Source organism: Triturus cristatus, chromosome 3_2 (genome assembly GCF_964204655.1).
Source record: "Triturus cristatus chromosome 3_2, aTriCri1.1, whole genome shotgun sequence".
Classification (NCBI taxonomy): domain Eukaryota; kingdom Metazoa; phylum Chordata; class Amphibia; order Caudata; family Salamandridae; genus Triturus; species Triturus cristatus.
Window position 1 is genome coordinate 1,092,920,422 of NC_140584.1, and position 20,434 is coordinate 1,092,940,855.

At 46.6% G+C, this 20,434-nt stretch overlaps 1 protein-coding gene across 1 annotated transcript in view; it reads left to right on the forward strand.

Moving 5' to 3' along the window:
• NLK (nemo like kinase) overlaps positions 1-20,434 on the forward strand; it is a 1,424,501-nt gene that overhangs the window by 815,549 nt on the left and 588,518 nt on the right. The window lies entirely within an intron of this gene.

A 20,434-nucleotide genomic window follows, 5' to 3' on the forward strand; every position in this document is an offset into this window, starting at 1 on the left:
TTTTTATAGTTATTTCTGTAACTTTCCTTGAAATTTCACTCTTACTCACTGCCTTTAATTCCATTTACTAGGTTAAATGTATTTTGCTATCTGGTAGATTTTTTCTATAGTCAGAATGTCTTCTCGCTTCGAAAACTGCTGCTCCTGTGAAAGAAGGAAAGTGGGCTCTGACCCTCCGGGATTTACATCCTGTTATAGAAGTTAGCATGCTTCTGCTGTAAAGACTTTGCTCTTTCAGAGTTACTGTCCTCTTTTTGTGATTTGTTCATAGAAATCACAGAAAGGTAGATTCATCAGAGGTGAAATAGCTCATTCAATAATGGACAAGCCAGTGGCCATATTTGTTCGAGGTCCTGGGAAGGTTGGGACTGGGCCCCAAATTCATAGCCTGGGTAAGGCTTCTGTATACTGGGGTGCTGGGACAGGTGAGGGTTAATGGTTTTACATCTAGGACGTTCAAGCTACGGAGAGGTACTAGACAGGCGTGCCCACTCTCACCGCTGATATTCTCCCTAATGCTGGAGCCTCTCGCAGACTGGGTTTGTAGAGACGTGATGATACGTGGGATGCGCTGGACAGAGGGAGTGGAAGATCGTATCTCCCTTTATGCAGACGAAATACTCCTATACCTAACATCCCCATACAAATCGATCAGAGTAGTGCTAGACATATTTACGAACTTTGGTAAATATTCGGGATACGTGATCAATTGACGCAAGTCTGTCTTGTTTATGTTGAGGGGTGAAGCTCCCCGCCTGCCGGCAGAATGCGCTATAGCAGTCGCGACAGAGGGTTTCGCTATTTGGGGATATTTGTCACGTCGGATCCAGCCTGTTTTTACAGCTCCAACCTGGCCCCCCCTTTGGCTCGGTTACGAGCAGACGTGAAACACTGGAGGACTCTGCCTTTGACGTTGGTGGGGAGGGTGGCACTTTTTAAAATGCTAGCCCTGCCTCGTTTTCTCTATATACTGCAAAACTGCCCTCACAGGGTCCCAGATTCGTATTTCAAAGCGGTTGAAGGGGAGATTTGCACGCTGCTGTGGGATGGTAGGGCCCCCAGAATAGCACAGCGAAAATTGACAAAAGGCTGGTACTACGGGGGTATAGCACTCCCTGACATACAACGTTACTACTGGGCGGCGCAATTGGTGACCGTCAATCACTGGATATATCTTCCCCGGATGATCCAGCATATGCCCTTGATAGGTGCCAAACTGACCGCTCAGGATATCTGGGGGCCCTGTACACTATTGATAGGAAAAATAGGAGAAAGTTCTTTGGCACTACCCAACATACATTGGAAATTTGGCATATAGTTACTTCCCGGCTGGGGTGGACGGGCGTTCTCTCGAAAGTCACACCATTGTGGTTTACCCGAAAGCTAGGCATGCTGTGCTATCAGCCTGGGTTGGATAAATGGGACCTCGTCGGGATATCAGCGGTGAAGGACCTGGTTAAGAAGGGTGCAATACTTACCTTTGGTGACCTCCAGAACCAATACCATTTGGCACAAGGTGAAATGTACAGGTATCTACCGATCAGACCTGCGATGTAGTCAGCATTTCCATCTCTTAAAGATATACCGGAATCGTCACCATTGGAGGATCGCTTACTTGACGGGCCCCTCAGTTCGAAGGCAATATCTCTAACTTATAAGAAGTTGAGCAATAATCTGCCGGACACCTTTTCGAAGCTCAGGGAGAGGTGGCAGGCTGACATAGGTCCCTTAGATGACAAGGACTGGCAGGCGGCACTCATGTCTCCCAGAGAAGCGGCTATCCGGCTGATCCAACTTGGGATACTCCACCGATCATACATTACAGGGAAAGTTTTGGCGAAAATAGGAGCCAGACCTGACGACCGTTGTATTAAGGGATGTGGTGGGCAGGCTACTTTTGACCACACCCTATGGACTTGCCCTCAGATACATACCCTTTGGGAGGGAGCTTCAGACCACATGCGCAAAGCTTTGGGGAAGGACATAGTATTAACACCGCAACTGGGATTGTTGAACATATGGGAAGAGACTTATCTCACGGAAGTTGAACAGCAATTCACCACACTGGGCTACAGGCTGGTAAAACGAGAGCTGGCTAGAGGGTGGGGGGGAGCAGGCCCACCACTCGCCACTACGTGGGCCAAAGAAATGGACAGATGCATGTTGGCAGAAACCGAGGTGTTCAAGGCTAGGGGATGTCCCAAGAAATGGGATATGAAGTGGTCACATTGGAATAAATATCGGGGGGATCTATGTATGTCACCTGTTGTCGAAATGGAGATGCATAGGCAGGTGGGTTCTGTAGGAAATATTTAATATGAACAAAGAAATTAAATGTCTGCTCGACTGTTTGTTGATAATTTTGAATATGTCGTCCAATCATGCATGTATGGCTATGACTGAAACCAATAAAAAAGTTTAAACAAAAAATAATAATAATGGACAAGCCAGGATTTGGGTAATACTTGTAAACGGTCTGGCTCCCTGTTTGACGTGTTCCTACTTCAACTTTTAAGCAGTTACAGAATTTCTTGTACTGCAAGATCTAGGCCCCTCTTGTTGAATGTAATTAATGTGTGATCCCACTAGAATATTAGGGAGATGGTTGTTGAATAACCTCAAAGACGGCAGTAAGTCAATCAAGTATGTTGCCTGCCATACATGTGGGAGCTTGGCTATGCTGGACTAGATCATTGTGATAGAGATCTTCACAAATAAAGAAGGCAGCAAGATGATTAGAAATGCTATAACAGAGCTTAAGGGACATAGAGGATTGGGTGTGGGTCAGAATGGAGGGGGTGAACACTTCTTCTTAATCCAAGAAATAGCTCTTGGTATACGTTGAAACTTGTGCTCACTTGTATGGCCACACCTCTGCCTTCCTTATCGCTTGAGGGGTCATTCTTGATTAAAGTCAAGTCCTTGGGGCAGTCTCTACCTGTGCTACATTTGACCAATCTTTCTTTGAATAGTGCATGCATCTTGGACATTCCGGATTTAACAATAGCATTCAACATCATCAGTCATGGTGCTGCTACCACCTTATATTCGGATGTCCTGGTGCTGAGAAAATGGAACTGAGAAGTGTACTGCAACATGCAGACTGTACGTTGATGAAAAGTGAGGTTTTGAATGTTGGCACATTACTATCTAAACTCCAGGATATTGAAATAATAGTATCTGCCCTAAAATAGATTGAATATATTCTATCACTATCGCGATGCATCTACCTGCCTGCCACCTTAGCCCTCCAAAGGTGGGTTAAGTACTCTGTGGCATACCTCGATGAACTTTGCTTTCGCAGATGCTTTTTCCCCGATTACCTTTGATTTCTAGTTGATATATAAATTGATTGAAATTCATAAATCAATTTCAGACCATCAAGAACATTCTGGAAGTGATAACTTTTAGTGTTCGTTTTTTTTGCACACAATTTGAACAAAGCACGTTGACTGTGAATGAAAGAAGGGCAGAGACTGCTTTAAAGCTTAGCCCTTCCAAGACTAAGCCCTAATCACAGCACGTTTGGCCACTGGTGAATGATGGAGTTTGGTTCAATTAGTATTGTATCTTTAACGATTCACATGCTTGAATCTTCCCCATCGTCATGGTGGAAGTCCCACTGTAATTGTAGAAATGGCAGTATCAAACATTATCATAGACCTCCATAAAACAGAAACTCCACTGAGTAACCTTTCAACCTTAATTTATAACATCCAAAGTTCAGCCAATCACAGCAGAGACCTCAGTCTCCTTTACCTACAGAGCCACCATACCTCAGATTTCTTGCTTCACGCCATGTGATAGGGAGTCTCTGTGAGCTCTGCTCAGTTACAGTATTCTATCTTCAACTTTTGACCTCCAGGTACAGTTTCTGCTACTTTCATGGCATTTCTGGACTATATTTTTGCCTCTCCTTCCTATTAAGATGCCAGATGATAAAAAAAGGGCTTTTAGGCCCTGTAAGACCTGTGGGAAGTGTAGGCTGTTCTCTGAAGATCCCCACAACATAGACAATACAGTGTCTATATTGCCTCTTCCTTGACTACAAACCCAGGGAATGCAAAAGTGTCGCACTTTTTCAGCCAAAACGCTCAAGGACTGGGAGGGTAGGCTACTCCTCAGGCTCCAGAAGAAGAAGGCTACCTCAGACTCGGAGTCTGAACCTGAGGAAAAAGCTCATTCTTTCTCAAGAAAGAGAAATGAAGACATGTTCTCTTCCCATCCTGGGGACTTTAAAAGATCCAAGTCCCAGGACAAATCTGAGGTCAGGCAGGTCGCCTCCCCTCATCGCACAACTCCACCAGTCCTGCTGTCTTCCTCTGCTGCCTGTCTCCGCCACTGCCGCAGGTTCGAGGCCCCTCCGCCTCGGTAGTCCGGCCGGTACTGCCTTAATTGTTCACTGCTTTGCCTTATTTTATTTTCTGCCTGTGTAATTTGGTGTCCCTTGTTTGTGGTTCCTTGTTTCCCCCTTTTCTTTGTGCCCCCTTTTGCATTCTGTATCCCTGCTTCTCCGTTCCCGCTGCTGCGTCCCCACCCCCCTGCTCGCCCATTCGCTGCCCCGCTCCCGCCTCCCAGCTGCTCCTCCCTCCCACCTCCCCTTATATGGCGGACGCTGCGCGGTGAGGAGAGCGACCCATGACCCTATCCTCAGGCAGGTCGCTCCCCCTCGCCGCACAGCTCCACCAGTGCTGCTGTCTTCCTCTGCTGCCTGTCTCCGCCGCTGTCACAGGTTCGAGGCCCCTCCGCCTTGGTAGCCCGGCCGGTAATGCCTTAATTGTTCACTGCTTTGCCTTATTTTATTTTCTGCCTGTGTAATTTGGTCGCCCTTGTTTTTTGTTCCTCGTTTCCCCCTTTTCTCTGTGCCCCCTTTTGCATTCCTTATCCCTGCTTCGCCGTTCCCGCTGCTGCGTCCCCTGTAGCCCCGCCCCCCTGCTCGCCCATTCGCCGCCCTGCTTCCAGCTGCTTCTCCCTACCACCTCCCCTTATATGGCTGCTGCGCGCAGCGGGTGTGCCGCTGGCGCGTCAAAGGCAAGCCCGTCTGCGCCCGTCCACGCCCAGCGCCAGACCCACTGGCCCTCTTGAACGCCACGACGCCCAACACCGCTATGATGCCAGCACCCTCCACGCACTCCACACCGGACGACCACACACCTGCTTCCTGGCTGCCCCAAAACGCACACAAGGACCCTTCTCGTGCCGGAACTGCAGCTTCACCAGCATCCGATCCGCAAATTCACCCACAAGGAAAGAACGCAACCACCTCAGATGCATTCTGCTCAACACCTGCTCGGCCCGCAAACACACCGTTGAACTCTGGGACCTACTCGACTCAACCTCCCCAGACGTCACGTTCCTGATGGAGACCTGGCTGAACCCCTCCTCGGCACCTGAAATCGCCATAGCCATCCCGTATGGCTACAAGATCACCCGCAGGGACTGCACCAACGGAGTAGGAGGAGGAATCGCCATCGTCCACAGGAACACACTCAGAGTCTCGACCAACACCGACGACACCCTCAGCACCACCGAACACCTGCACTCCCAGATCCACACCGATCCCAACACCACCCTCAGAGGAACCCTCGTCTACTGTCCCCCAGACCCTGACCACAGTTCAGCGACTCCATCGCAGACTTAGTCAGTACACACGCCCTCGCCTCCACAGACTACATCCTTCTCGGGGACCTGAACTTCCAACTCGAGAACAACGACGACACCAACTCCACCACCCTGATCGACAATCTCGGACTCAGGCAACTCGTCACAACACCCACCCACTCTGCCGGCCACACGCTTGACCCCATCTTCTCCGCAAGCTCCCACGTCTCCTTCAACCACACCACCGAACTCCACTGGACCGACCATCGCTGCATCCACTTCACCTTCCGGAAACCCACCACGCACCACCGCACCGATCCCCCTCTGCTGCTGGAGCAAAGTCACCGAAGACCACCTAACCACCACCCTCGCCTGGAGCCCACCCACCGACCCCGACACGGCCGCCCGCAACCTCAGACAATGGATCGAAGACTGCGCCAGCACCCTCGCCCCGACCAAGAAACCCTCCAACAGACTCACCAGCAAAAAATCCTGCTGGTTCACTGAGGGCCTCCAAGCAAACCTGCCGAAAGCTAGAGAAGAAATGGCACCATGAACAGACACCGGACAGCTACGCAGCCCATAAGAAAGCCACCCGCAGACACCATCACCACAAAATCTCCTTCGAGACAGTTACTTTCCCGGAGAGCTGGAAGCACACCGCGATCAACGCCTTACTCAAAAAACCCAAGGCTGACACCAAGGACCTCAACCACTTCCGGCCCATTTCCCTGGTCCCGTTCCCGGCGAAGGTCATCGGGAAGACGTCAACAGACAACTGACCCACTACCTCGAGGAGAACAGCATCCTGGACCTATCTCTGTGCGGGTTCCGCAGCAACCACAGCACCAAAACTTCCCTCATCGCTGCCACCGATGACATCAGGGCCCTTCTGGACAACGGAGAAACCGCGGCCCTCATCCTCCTGGACCGGTCAGCCACCTTCGACACTGTCTGCCACCACACCCTACGCACACGCCTCCACGATGCTGGGGTCCGAGACAAAGCTCTGGACTGGACCACCTCCTTCCTCTCTGGCAGAACCCAGAGCGTCCGCCTCCCCCCTTTCTGCTCTGAAGCCACCGAGATCATCTGCGGCATACCCCAGGGCTCATCCCTCAGTCGTAGTGGCTCAATGATTAGAGCGGCAGACCCTGATGCAGAGGTCTAGTCCGGGACCAGGGTTCAATTCCCCGCCTTGGCGGGTCTTGGGCTCAAAATTCCACGGACCTGATAATTCTCGCCTCGGTGCCATTCCAATCATGGAGTCCCACTCTGCAACTCTGGGCAATAGCTTGCTTAATCTCCACAACGGCCCCCACAACGCTAAGGATGCCTGGCCTCCACCTTGGGGGTGCCCAGGAGTGGACGCCTCACAGGGAAAGCCAGGATGGGTTCCACAGCGGTATTCGTACAAGCGCCTTGAGACCCTTGTGGGTGAGTAGTGCGCTATACAAGTATCAATTTTTGGACAAGACAGAACTCCTCATCCTCGGCCCCACCCCCTCGACCTGGGACGACTCCTGGTTGCTGACCGTACTGGGAAAAGCTCCAACACACACCGACCACACACGTAACCTGGGGTTCATCCTAGACTCTACCCTCTCCATGACAAAGCAGGTCAACGCCGTCTCATCCTCCTGCTTCAACACCCTCCGCATGCTCGGCAAGATCTACAGGTTTATCCCCACCGAAACGAGAAGAACGGTCACCCAGCTCCTCGTCAGCAGCAGGTTGGACTACGGAAACACCCTCTACGCAGGAGCCTTGGCCAAACTCCTGAAACGACTTCAACGCATTCAAAACGCCTCCACACGCTTGATCCTAGACATCCCTCGCCGCAGCCACATCACACCCTACCTGAGAGACATGCACTGGCTCCCCGTCAACAAGAGTATCACCTTCAAGCTCCTCACCCATGCACACAAGGCACTCCACACCACCAGACCAGCATACCTCAACAGACGACTCAGCTTCTACACCCCCAACCGCCAGCTTCGCTCCGCCGACCTTGCCCTCGCCACCGTCCCCCGCATCCGAAGAGCGACCTCTGGCGGCAGATCGTTCTCCCACCTCGCCGCCAAGACCCTGCACATCCTCCCCATCTCCCTACGGCAGACCCAGAACCTGCTAATCTTTAGAAGACTCCTCAAGACCTGGCTATTCGAGCAGTAGCAGCATCCCCTCCCCCCCTCAGCGCCTTGAGACCCTCACAGGTGAGTAGTGCACTTTACAAATGATCCGATTGATTGAAACACCACAAAAATCCTTAGGCAGAGGCTTCAAAATGTTCTTCAGCACCAGCTTCTCTGACTCCTATCAGAGACCAGTCATCTCTCCCGTCGACAGCTTCATCGTCAAAGATTTCAGCCTCCTCAAGAAAATGTGAGGTTTCTGTACCATCGACGGCCTTGTTGGCGACAGCTTCTACGACGGTGGTCATGACTTAGACGGCAGCAACGTTGGCGGGATCACTTCAAACCGTGACATCATCGACGAGACCTTCACTGTCGACAACCGGTCTGTTGATGACTCCACTGACGACCATTTCGCAGACGAAAACCGTCCACGCAGCATCAACGGTGTTGCAGACAATTACATCGCCGGCTGGCTTTCTCTAAGCTCCCTGCTCGCCTTTTGGACTTCCAAAAGACAGTGGATGAAAGTTTGTTTGGCCTTGCATACAGTCCATCACAGTTAAGGGTCAAATGCCAAAATCCTGAAGATGACGACATTGAGGACACTGATCCATCTACTTACTTTGCAGGGGAATATTCTTTTGCGGATGGAGATCCTTCTAGGCAGTGGCCTAATTCCTCCCAGGAGCTTTATCCTTATCATAATAAGGAGGATGTCCGCCATCACTCTAGCGAACCATCAGTGAACGTTCCATTTTCCCTAGTATCGTACCTACGTCATATGATTGATAATTGATAATTATTATAGACGTTTGCTAGATGCATATGCTCCTCAAAGGTCTTTACCTCCGCTAGAGGCTCCTATTGAGCTCCCTGGTCAAAGTGCTCCCAAATCCACAGGTAAAAGGTTCTCCCTTCTCCAATAATCATCCCAGAGGACATCCAGGATGCGGGCCAACAACAGATAGAGGAAGGAGAAATGCACACTGACACAGATGTCCATGATGAATGAGATGACTACCCAGCCCCCTTGCCACCATCCTCTATCCCGCTTTCTGCAGATTCCCCTCCTGCAGACATCCTGAGATTTCACGATCCTTTGAGCGTGCCTTCAGACGTTTCAATCTGCCAATGCCCGCTAAACAAACTGAATATTTCTTCTATGATTTCAAGCCAGAGACTCAGCGCTCCATTAGGGCAATAGTTGAGTTTTTTATGGCAAGAAGAACTCTAATGAAAACGCCTGCTTCCGTTCCAGCGGTGATGCCAAAACTGGATAAAAAGTAAAAGACTCCTGACAACTAGCCCACACGCCTCATTGGTCATTCGAGGCTGGATTCAGTCATCATGCAGGCAGCGCAAAGGAGAGCCAAGAATCTGGCATCTCAGTGTACAGCTCCACCGGGAAGGAAGGACACCGCCTTGACAATATTGGTAAGAGGTTCTCTGCTTTGGCGGCTGTAGGAAGGTGGATATCTGACTATGGTTACCCCCAACTTTTTGCCTAGTGTCTAGCTGGTTTTTCGACTTAGTTGGCCTGAGATCCTGCCATACAGGGTCTCAGGCTGTCTGCTCTCTCTTTAAAATGGACTCCATGTACCCTCCATGTACCCTAGGTACATACCCAATTGGTAAGGATCACCTTATTCCCAGGTACCCAGGGCATAGGTGTACCCTAGGCCTACCAGGGGCTGCAGCATGTATTATGCCACCCCTGGCCTGGCCTTCCATTATGACACAACTGGCTGATCACTCAGCTGGGGCAAGGTTGTGTAATCACCCCTTGCTTAGGTGTAGTATTCCTATACCTACCTTATATATAGACACATGTGTACCTATCAGCCACTCCTATGGCAGGCCTTAACAATCCTGGAGGCAGAGTGCTTGGTAACATGTGAGATGGTGCTCTAGCCTGAGCTGAGCCTGTCTGCAGCTTTCGGAACCATGTCCTTATAGCTGTTCTATGATATAGCCTACCATATACTCTTAAAGTGCCTTATAATCTTAAACGGTTATGGTAACTATGGTTTGGCTTTATCGAAACATGTCGTGTAAGGTGTCTAACACTTTGGAATAATACCCCCATACCATTTCTGGCAATGAGGATATTATCCCTCCCTTCTAGAGGGAGAAGACATGTTGAAACCTACTTACCCGGTTAAAGTTAACCAGAGCCCCAGCATCACAAAATGGATGCTGCTGCCACAGACACAAGTGTGACCTCCTGCTGCTGGGAGTCCTTCCAGCGAGGGAGGCTTGGACAATAGGTTTCCTGCCTCGGGAGGTGCGAGCACCACCCTAGACAGGATTTAGTGTATTGGGGCAGGGAGGGTTGAATGAAACGAGACACTGCCTGGGGCACACAAGGTGTCCCATGCATAGTCCAGTTCAAACCGGTGCTGGGACACTACAGCCCCATCTCTGGCGCGAAACTGGACAAAGGAAAGGGGGTGTAGCCACTCCCCTTCCTGGTCCCACCCATAGGAGGGACCTTGCAGGTAGCCCAGCCCACTAGCCCAGTATATTAGTAGCTAGTTGGGCCCTGCTAAATTAGATTAACCTGAATCTGCAACTTGAACAGAAACTCTGGACCTTCGACATTCGACCTCAGGAAGAAGACTGAAGAAATCTCCCTTGTGGCCAAGGAGTGACCACCCTGGGCAACCAGGCACCATCCAGCAACCGCTGCTTGCTTTGCGACTGAATCCTACGAGGGACGACTGCAGAGACTGACCAGCGCTGAGACTTCCAGACACCTCTGAACCAGATCCACATCTCCAGCGAAGCTGAGACCCGTGGAGGCGACGAGGGACGTGGGACCGGCGACTTGGGAAAAGTGGCTAGTACCTGACTAGCGCGACTTCCGAGGCACCCTCAAGGCTGTGCTTGGGGAATTGAGAAGCCCCACTCCCGAGCACCATCTGCAAAGAAGACCAGCTCCCCACACTTCACGTGTTCTGCGTGGGGCCCTTCTGCACCTGTGTTGCTCGACATGTTGTCCGGTTGCTGGCCCGTTGGCTAGTAACCTCTGCGACGACGAACCGTTACTTTCATCTTGCTGGTCCGGCTCCTCCAGACTGGCACCCGCTCCTCTGTGAAAGAGAAGCACCCCAGACCTTCCTGGTCTGCACCAGAAGCAAGTCCTCCATCCTGCGTGGGTTCCGCTTGCCAAGGCTTGTTGCGTCCTGACTCGACTTCGACGCCGCCGACAGCAAGAGCCTTCGTGGGACAGCTCCTGGTCCTGGTCGTCCTCGACGTCTCCTGGTACCCGTGGCTGCTGCGACAAGCTTCACCTCTTCACCTGCATCTTCATGACAACGCCTGGTTCCTTCCCGGCTCCTGGCTGGTGACCTAGACTCTGTCCCTTCTGCTTGCAGGTTCCTTCTTTCTTGATCCCCACCTTGGGATCCACTGGACACTCTTCACTGACTGCCTGTCAGCAACTTTCCTTCAGGCATCCATAGAAGTCCACGACGAAACCCGACGCGAGTTCACACCTATGCACCCGCAGCCCGTGGGCTAGGTAACTTGGGTACTTCGGTGCTCACAAGGGTATTGACTATCCTAGGGTCTAGTTTCCGAGTCTCGACTTTCTAGCTATACCAGAAGTGTCCTAAAACTGCTTATTTCTAACTGCTAGTGATTCTATCGACTTTTACGCATTACGCGTGAGTGTTTCAACTCTGCACCTGAATCCCGTGGGCCTCCCACTTCCTAACTGTTGGTAGTATAGTGTAGCCCCAGCGATTCCCTAGGCCTAGGCCTATCCTGTGTTCGTGACAGTGGTCCTTATACCACTTACTTAGTATATGGTTTGCGTGGCCCCGAGGGCCTAACTGTATTACTTACCTGTGTGACTTAATGTATGCTTAAATAAGACTGTGTTGTACTTACCTCGAATCTCATAAAGAGTGCTGAGGGTTTGACTTGAATAAATACATTCTATTTTTATATATATCTGTTGTGGTGTCCTTTCATTTGGTATTCAAGGGATTACATATGGTATAACAGCTGGCTTCACATGCCATTCAGAGTTTAGCCTAAGACTGCTCTTGTCCATGCTACCACTAGGATAGCTGGTCTATAAGGTTGACTTTACAACCAATCACCATAAGGGTTGTTTGGACTGATACAAGGTGTACACTAGAATTAGTGACATCATATATCAGGCCAACTTCTCACAGCGGCCACCTCCATTAGAGCCTCCAATTCCATGGCCTTTCTAGAGAGATATGACGGACAGATGTGGTCAGACATTTGTGCACTGTTAGTCTATCTTCCAGATGATTAAAAGAAAGCTACTAAGGACATTTTTTTGGAAGGGGAAAGCGCGTCTTCGGAGCTCATTGAGATTGCCATGGACGTCTCATCTACTGCGTTTTGCCAGATGGCAGGAGCGGTGATGCTGCGTTGCCAGGGGTGGCTGAGAGTGACCAGCTTTCGTCCAGAAGTACAGGCCAAAGTACTAAATATTCCATTTGACGGAGAGTGCTTGTTGAGTAAGCACATAGACGAGGCACTACTAGCCAGAATTCCATAAGCAGTACCAGCCATATCCGCAGAATACCTACCAGTCATACAGCTGAACTTTCCAATCCAACCCTGCTCAGACTTATTCAAGACCAACAGGACGCAGGAGGCAGCAATCTGCCGGAAACTCCCAGGACTCCAATAGGAGGCAATGAAATTTCTGGATGAAAGTCTGAACACGGATCTCGACAAAGCCTGTCCCACTCAAGAGAGACTATTGCTTATTTTGGATACAACAAGGCTTCTTTCAACAAAAAAAAGTTTGTTTCTGTGAGACAATACAAGTCCACGTTGGGAATGATGTCCTCTTGCATCCCACTTATCCCCAATTGCAGTCCCCGCATGCAACCACTGCAGGAACCGCTCGATGCGCAGTGAATTCAATATCAAGATTCATATTTCAGCAGCAATGAAGCCGCAATGTCCTGATGGATGGTCAAGGAAAACCTTTTGCAAGGTCTCTTTCATTCACACCGTGCCACAGCTGGTGATGACCTCGGATGCGTTGGACGCATGGGAGGGCTCACCTTCAGGAATTACAAGTTCACGGCAAATGGTCCAAACAGGAGTCGAAGTGCCACATAAACATTCTGGAATTTAAGGCAATATTCCTCAGTCTGAAGGCCTTCCTGCCTCAGATCGAGGGTTCATTGGTGCTAGTCAGGACTAAATTGATCTCCTGCAATCTAGAAAAAGGGTAAAAACCTTGCTCTACCCTGAAGCTGGCCTATCTACATCCTACTAATTTTCTTTTAAGTAAAGTACCTTCCACTTGTATTTACACTTAGCCAATCATTCGTATCACAGCGCCAGGGTACCCGTAGGGTGTTAGTTGCGCTATATAAATGCTGATAATAATAATATTAATAACAATACTTCAACAATGTTTTACCTCCGAAAGCAAGGTGGCACGAGATCTTGAGCGCTTTCCCTTCAAGCTCAACAGATTTGGGAATGGCTCCTTGCCAACTTTTTACAAGTGGAACATGTGCCAAGTGTCCACGAGTGGGCTGACTCTCTCAGTAGGGTTTCCAAGCAATGTCACGAATGGGAGTTCAACGACCAACCATTGCAGGTGGTCTTCTAATCCTGGAGCTATCAAACATTAGATCTGTTCTTGGACAGGGATGTTTGTGTACGCCCTTCCATTGTTTCCTCTCATCGCTTGAGTACCTAAAAAAATAAAGCAAGAGCAGTTTCGGCTAATTCTCATTGCTCCAAGACGGGCAAGACAATTCTGGTACACCGAGCTGCAACGCCTATCAGAGTGTGTTCCGATTCTCTTTCCTCCAAGGGAGGACCTTCGCTGCATCAACCAGGGCCAATTGGTTCATCCGCAAATTCCATTTCTTCATTTGTCGGCTTGGCTCCTCACCACGCTGAATTTGGAGATTAAAGCATTTCCGAGGAATGCACTTCAATACTACAGAAGTCTCGAGATCCTTCTACACTTAAATGTTACACAGCTAAATGGACGAGATTCTGTGCATGATGTATCTCATGCATTGCATACCTTTTCATCTACCCCAGAGCAGGTGCTGCCTTATCTCTTGCACCTAGCCAAGTCAGGACTTTCTCACTCTTCCATAAAAGTCAATCTTGCTTCAATTTCTTGATATAAAAGATGTTCAGGTTAATCATCCTTGTGGTCTAATCAACTCCTCAAATAATTTATGAAAGGCCTCTTTAGGGCTTTCCCGCCTGTGAAACCTCCTCCGGTACTGTGGCAACTAAATACAGTCCCATCTCAGCTAGTGCATGCATCCTCGATTTGAACCAGTGCACAAATGCAAGTGGTAGTTTTTTAGTTGGAAGGTGGCCTTTCTTTTGACCGTTACGTCAGACAGACGTTTCAGTGAAATCCAAACTTTCACCATGAAAGAACCATATCTTCAATTTTTGCCAGACGGTGTTATCCTGCGGACTAATCCATCTTTTAAACCTAAGGTGCCTTCAGCTTAATACCTCAATGCACCCATTTTATTACTCACGTTCTTTCCAAATCCATCCTCAGCAGCTGCAAGAGAGTTGAAGTCACTGGACATTAAACATTGTTTGAAATTTTATCTACAAAGGAAAGTGGGTCTTCCTTAAATCCTGTTACTGATTGCTTTCTCAGCACCTAGGAAAAGACCCGCCTTAACACGGGCCAGCATCGCTTGTTGGGTCACCTCATTGATTGGCTTCTGTCATGAAAACAATGGCCTCCCTCTGCCTGTGAATACGCAGGCTCACTCAACAAGGAAAGTGGCAACTTCTTCAGCCCTGTTTGCGGGAGCATCTCTACCTGACATATGAAGGGCGGCAACGTGGGCACACGTGTGTGTGTGCACATGTATGTGTGTGAGTGTGTGTATGTATATATATAATCTACTGGCGGTCGCCAGTAGATAGTTATAGTTACAACCTAGTTTCCATAGGAAATCTCAAAATTCTATTTTGAATAACTTTGGCGCCGGTTGACGTATCCTCGCGAAATTTTCAAAACTAATGGGGTGCTCCGCTCAGCTCCTACCCTGAAAGTCTCGGGGTGATTCGTCAAGCGGGGGCTGAGAAAAAAGGGGGGTCCCAAAACGCTTTTTCCCCATGCATTTTCCCATAGAACCTTTAGTCGAAGGTACAGCCCGAACGGCTGAACAGAATTACTTGAAATTTGGCAAAGAGGTAGTCCTCAGGTCAGGCATGTGCCTTTTGCATATATGGTGTCAATCTGTTCAGTAGTTCCTGAGAAAATTGCATTTAAAAGCACATAAATATCTATGAGCGCGCACGGTGCGCGCACCATAACGTGCGCGAGCGTAATTCTGATTGGTGGTTACATGTCAGTCAACATTCGAATCGGTCGAAATCAGGAAGTGTCGGCCGCCATTTTGTGTGTTTTGTGTGTGACAGTGAAAAAGAAAGGTGGAGAACGTGAAAAGGGGGCAGGGTAGAGAGTTCCTGACCCCCTAGCCTTTGTCAGGGGGTCCTTGACGGACCCCGAAGGGTGAAAAAAACATTTTATTTATTTTTCAAAAATCGCGGGGTGCGCGCACGGTGAAAAACCTTAAAAAAAAAAAACATTTTAAACGAGCCATTCCATATTACAGGATACAGTCAATCTATAACTATATACATAGGTAGCTTATTGTAAAATAAATATATAAAAAATATAATAAATCATACATAACTTAGCATTTAAAAAACCTTACAAATTCACTTAAAAAACCATAGGTTTCACACACGTTATAGTTAGGAATTAGCATTTAAAAAACCTTGCAAATTCACTTAAAAAACCATAGGTTTCACACATGTTATAGTTAGCTGGACATTTCACTCGTGAAAAACCATTGAAATTCCCCCGTTATAGTTAATTCAGATAACTATAACTCGCGCGACCGCCACTCTATCACAACGATGATGTCATCAGTGATGTCATGAGTGATGCCACTGACCATGTCATGAGTGGTGTTATATGTGACGTCATCAGCAGTGGATTGCGGGCGCGCGAGTTATAGTTATCTGAATTAACTATAACGGGGAAATGTCAATGTTTTTTTACGAGTGAAATGTCCAGCTAACTATAACATGTGTGAAACCTATGGTTTTTTAAGTGAATATATATATACATACATACATACATACATACATACATCTATTATCTACTGGCAGTCGCCAGTAGATAGTTATAGTTAGGACCTATTTTCCATAGGAAATCCGCAACATTCTATTCCCAATAAGTCTGGTGCTGGTTGATGAATTCTTGCGAAATTTTCCAAACTTTTGGCCAGCTCCGTTCCGACCCTGAAAGTTTCGTGGTGATTCGTAAAGCGGAGGCTGAGAAAAAAGGGGGGTCCCAAAACGCGTTTTCCCCATGCAATTGCCCATAGGACCTGTTGACGCAGCTACAGCCCGAACTGCTGAACGGAATGACACCAAATTTAGCAAAGAGGTAATCCTCAGTTCAGACTCGTGCCTTTTGCATAAATGGTATGAATCCGTTCAGTAGTTCCTGAGAAAATTGGAGATGAAGGACCGGGGAGGATCCGCGGACCCTACCTGCACCGTAAGCTCACCCTCCCCGAACCGAGGGCGCACCCTCCTGATCGCACGCTGAATGCTAATTGGCTGTCGAGTGTCTGTCTACATTCGAAACCAGGAACTGTTGGCGGCCATTTTCTGCCTCGGTAGAAGCGAGGCTGAAGAAGCAAGGGGAATAAGTGTGTAAAACATATAAAGGGGGCAGAGTGGAAATACTCTGACCCTCTAGAGGTGCTTAGGGGGCCCCCTTTTAAAAAACAAAACAAAAAAAAAACCGGCTAAATGCGCGTTGGGTGCTCGGATTCTCTCGCGTTGGGTGCGCGGATCCACGGAATTTTTTTTTGAAAAAAGACAAGAAATCATTGGTTGTATGACTACTTTCTACACTGAAAGGTAGGGTGTATATTTCAGTTTTTTAAAGGTATGATTCTTTTTGGTAAAGAAAAACAGATTGTAAGGAACATTATATATGATAAGCTGATATGTTGAAAAGTCAAGCACACTTCCTGTCTTGTTTAGCAACATTGTGTGCTGAACTTGTGACCTGTGTGCTCAGTGCAGTGTTTCATGACCTGTTTCTATGGTAACAGGCAGAAGGCAGATTGGGGGAAGGGTTGAAATGTATTTCAGTTGGAAAGGGTTGAAATGTTTAACCAATAGAAATGTTTGCTTTTGAGTTTGTGTGAAGGATTGTGATTTGATGTTTACATGTATATGTGTGGATAATGAAAGGAAAACTTTTCCATTCTTTGTTTTTGCTGAGAGGTGCACAGTGCAGAGATTCTGTAAAAGAAAATCTGGTGTGTGACTGATATACTTCTTAATCTACAAAACAACTTGAAAGGTGAGTTATTTAATTGTGAGGGGATGTATGTAGACTATTTTGATTTTAATCAGACTAATGTATTTCTGCTGCTAAAGTATAGGGAGTACTTTTTTTCTCTACAATCTTATTGACAGTGTGTGTGCATGTAGAAACCATTCTGTGATAAGCATTTGTGTTTTTCATGTGTTTGCAGACAGATAACTGTGTTTTTTTTATATTTTGGTAGAATTAGAAACCAGTCATTGTTTATGAATTTGTGAAATGAGTTATGTTACTATACTAAAAATTAAGAAATGTGTTTTGGTATAGTGGAAGGGATAGTGTCGTTTGCCTATTATCACACAGTGCATTTGGGAACCACTGTGAGAGAAGCATTTGGTAACATCGTGTATTTGCTGACAGATAACTGTTTTAAAACCTGTCATGTTGTCAAGTTTTAGTAGCATTAGAAGCCAGTCTTTGCTTATGCATTGATAAAATAAGTCATGCTTTGACACTAATGTGCTGTACTTTAATATGTAGATTGTGTGTAGTCTCCTTACCCCTTGCACAGTAGTGAATGAGTTTTGGTAAGCTGCTAGGGGTTTGTGTTGCTTGTCTAGAATCACACAGTCTGTGTGCATTTGGGAACCACTGTGAGAGAAGTATGTGGTAATATCGTGTATTTGCTGACAGATAAGTGTTTTAAAACATGTCATGTTGTCAAGTTTTAGTAGCATTAGAAGACAGTTATGGCTTATGCTTTGATTAAATGAGTCAGGCATTGACACTAAAGTGCAGTCCTGAAATATGTAGATTGTGTGCAGTTCCCTTATCACTTGCACTGTAGTGAATGAGTTTTGGTAAACTCCTAAGGATAGTGGTGCTTGTCTAGAATCACACTGTGAGTTCGTGTGCATTTGGGAACCACTGTGAGAGAAGCATTTGGTAACATTGTGTATTTTTTAGCAGATAACTCTTTTAAAACCTGTCATGTTGTCAAGCTTTAGTAGCATTAGAAGCCAGTCTTTGCTTATGCGTTGATTAAATGAGTCATGCTTTGACACTAATGTGCTGTACTTAAATATGTAGATTGTGTGCTGTACCATTACCTCTTCTAGACTTGTGAATGAGTTTTGGTAAACTGCTAGGGATAGTGTTGCTTGTCTAAAATCACACTGTGAGTCTGTGTACATTTGGGTAAGGATTGTGAGAGAAGCATTTGGTAACATAGTGTATTTGATGACAGATAACTGTTTTAAAATCGGTCATGTTGTCAAGTTTTAGTAGCTTTAGAAGCTATTCTTTGCTTATGCATTGATTAAATGAGTCCGGGTTTGACACTGAAGTGCAGTACCATGTACTATTCTCTTCACTGTGCCAGAACTGAAAATTTAAAAGTTTTACCCAGGCACTAACCTAGCAGTAGTCTGATGATTTAGTCAGTTTCCAAGTACTCATGTTGTGAACCATACATTACCACATAGATTGCTTCAAATGTCTATGCAGTATGCATGCAGTCTTCTAACATACTATACACTTGCCTTTCACATTTTCAATTCGCTAGTCAGTACCCATACACTTCCAGGAACCACCCTGTAACTCCCTTTGCAGTCCTCTAGTGACCCATTCAGCACAATTGTACTAATCCATTCACTGTGCCAAAACCCAAACACTTATAAATTCACCAAGATACTATCTTTGCAGTACTCTAATCATTCAGTCAGTGCCTAAGTATTCATGCACTGAGCCAGGTCTTAGCACATGGACTGCTTCAAACCCCTATCCACTATGTATGCAGTCTTCTAACCACCTAGACACTGGTCTTTCACACTTTCAATTCCCTAGTCAGTATCCATACAGTCCAGCAAACATCCTGTCACTCCCTTTGCACTCCTCTAGTGACCCATTCAGTACCAAGTACTAATCCATTCCCTGTGCAAAAAGCCTACCACTTATAAATTCACCTAGGCACTCTCCTTGCTGTACTCTAATCATTCAGTCAGTACCCAAGTACTCATGCAGTGTGCCAGGCCTTAGCACATGGACTGCTTTAAATGCCTATCCAGTATGGATGCAGTCCTCTAATCACCTACACAGTTGTCTTTCACGCCTTCAATTCCCTAGTTAGTATTCATACACTTCTAGCAAACACCCTGTCACTCACCCAGTGTGTCTCCTTATAGTACTGTAATAATTTAGTCAGTTAGCATGTAGTCTTTTAGTGAGGTAGGCTTTAGGGCATGAACTGCTTCAAAGTAGTATGCACTATGCAAGTAGTGTTTTAACGATCGTCACACTTGTGGTTCAGAGCTATAGTTTCTTAGTCAGTTTTTATATAAAATGTGTTTGTACAGTAATGGAATAGTATAAATGTAAAAGTTATTAATATACATTTATTTGTGATTCTTTTTTTACAGATACAGAACAGGAGTGTTTCTCATCTGTTTGCACTCTTCTCGTGCAAGATTGTTTGGTTGAAGGGTCCTTGTGTGTTTCATCATACTTGCCGTGCCGCACGAGTATTTTTTGTTAGGAGCCCCTCACAACAGAACTCTTTTGCAAATCTTGCACGTGACGAATGTGGCATTGGTCTTTGTTTGCCCCTCGAGAAAAGTAAAACATTTCCACACCACTGAAGGAAAACGTTGTGGGCGTGGTGCATCCTCCAAAAATTCATCCTTCGATTCGGTGAATATTTTAAAGCGACATTTACAGTTTTTGTAAGTTAAACTTATAACATTTTGTTAGATGTATTCATTTTATATATCTGTGATTTGTATCTTGTTTTATTTTGTTGAGAATAGCATGTTGTTTTTTTTTTAACAATCTTTGATATTGTTTTTTTTTTGCCCGCTGTTAAGTGATGAGTACGATTGAAATCACTATTTTTAGTGAAATTTAATACATTCTGAGAACAGCAAAAAAGGCAAAAAAATTACTCTGTGGAAATTATGCTGTGTTGTAAAAAATGTATTACATGTTATAATTTCTTTTTCCTTTTCTTTCACAGATCCAAATTTTAAAATAAGCAATTTTTATGAATTCAGATTGGAATGAAAATGTGAAAAAAATGTATACCATTTTTTATTCGTATTACTGTGAAGGTAAGTTTAACTAAGTCTCAATATGCAGAATGAGGAGGTCTGCAAGAAGCTACAAAGTTGAAACATGTTTCTAAAAACACTCTGTTTATACCTATGTAGTTTTGAAATCTGACCATAATGAGATATCATGTGACCTGCAAAAAAAGAGATTTGAGGGGTTCATAATATTTCCCATTTTAGCTATTGAAGGACCGCAATTATTTTAATCATTCTTCTTTGAACATCTTTGCAGA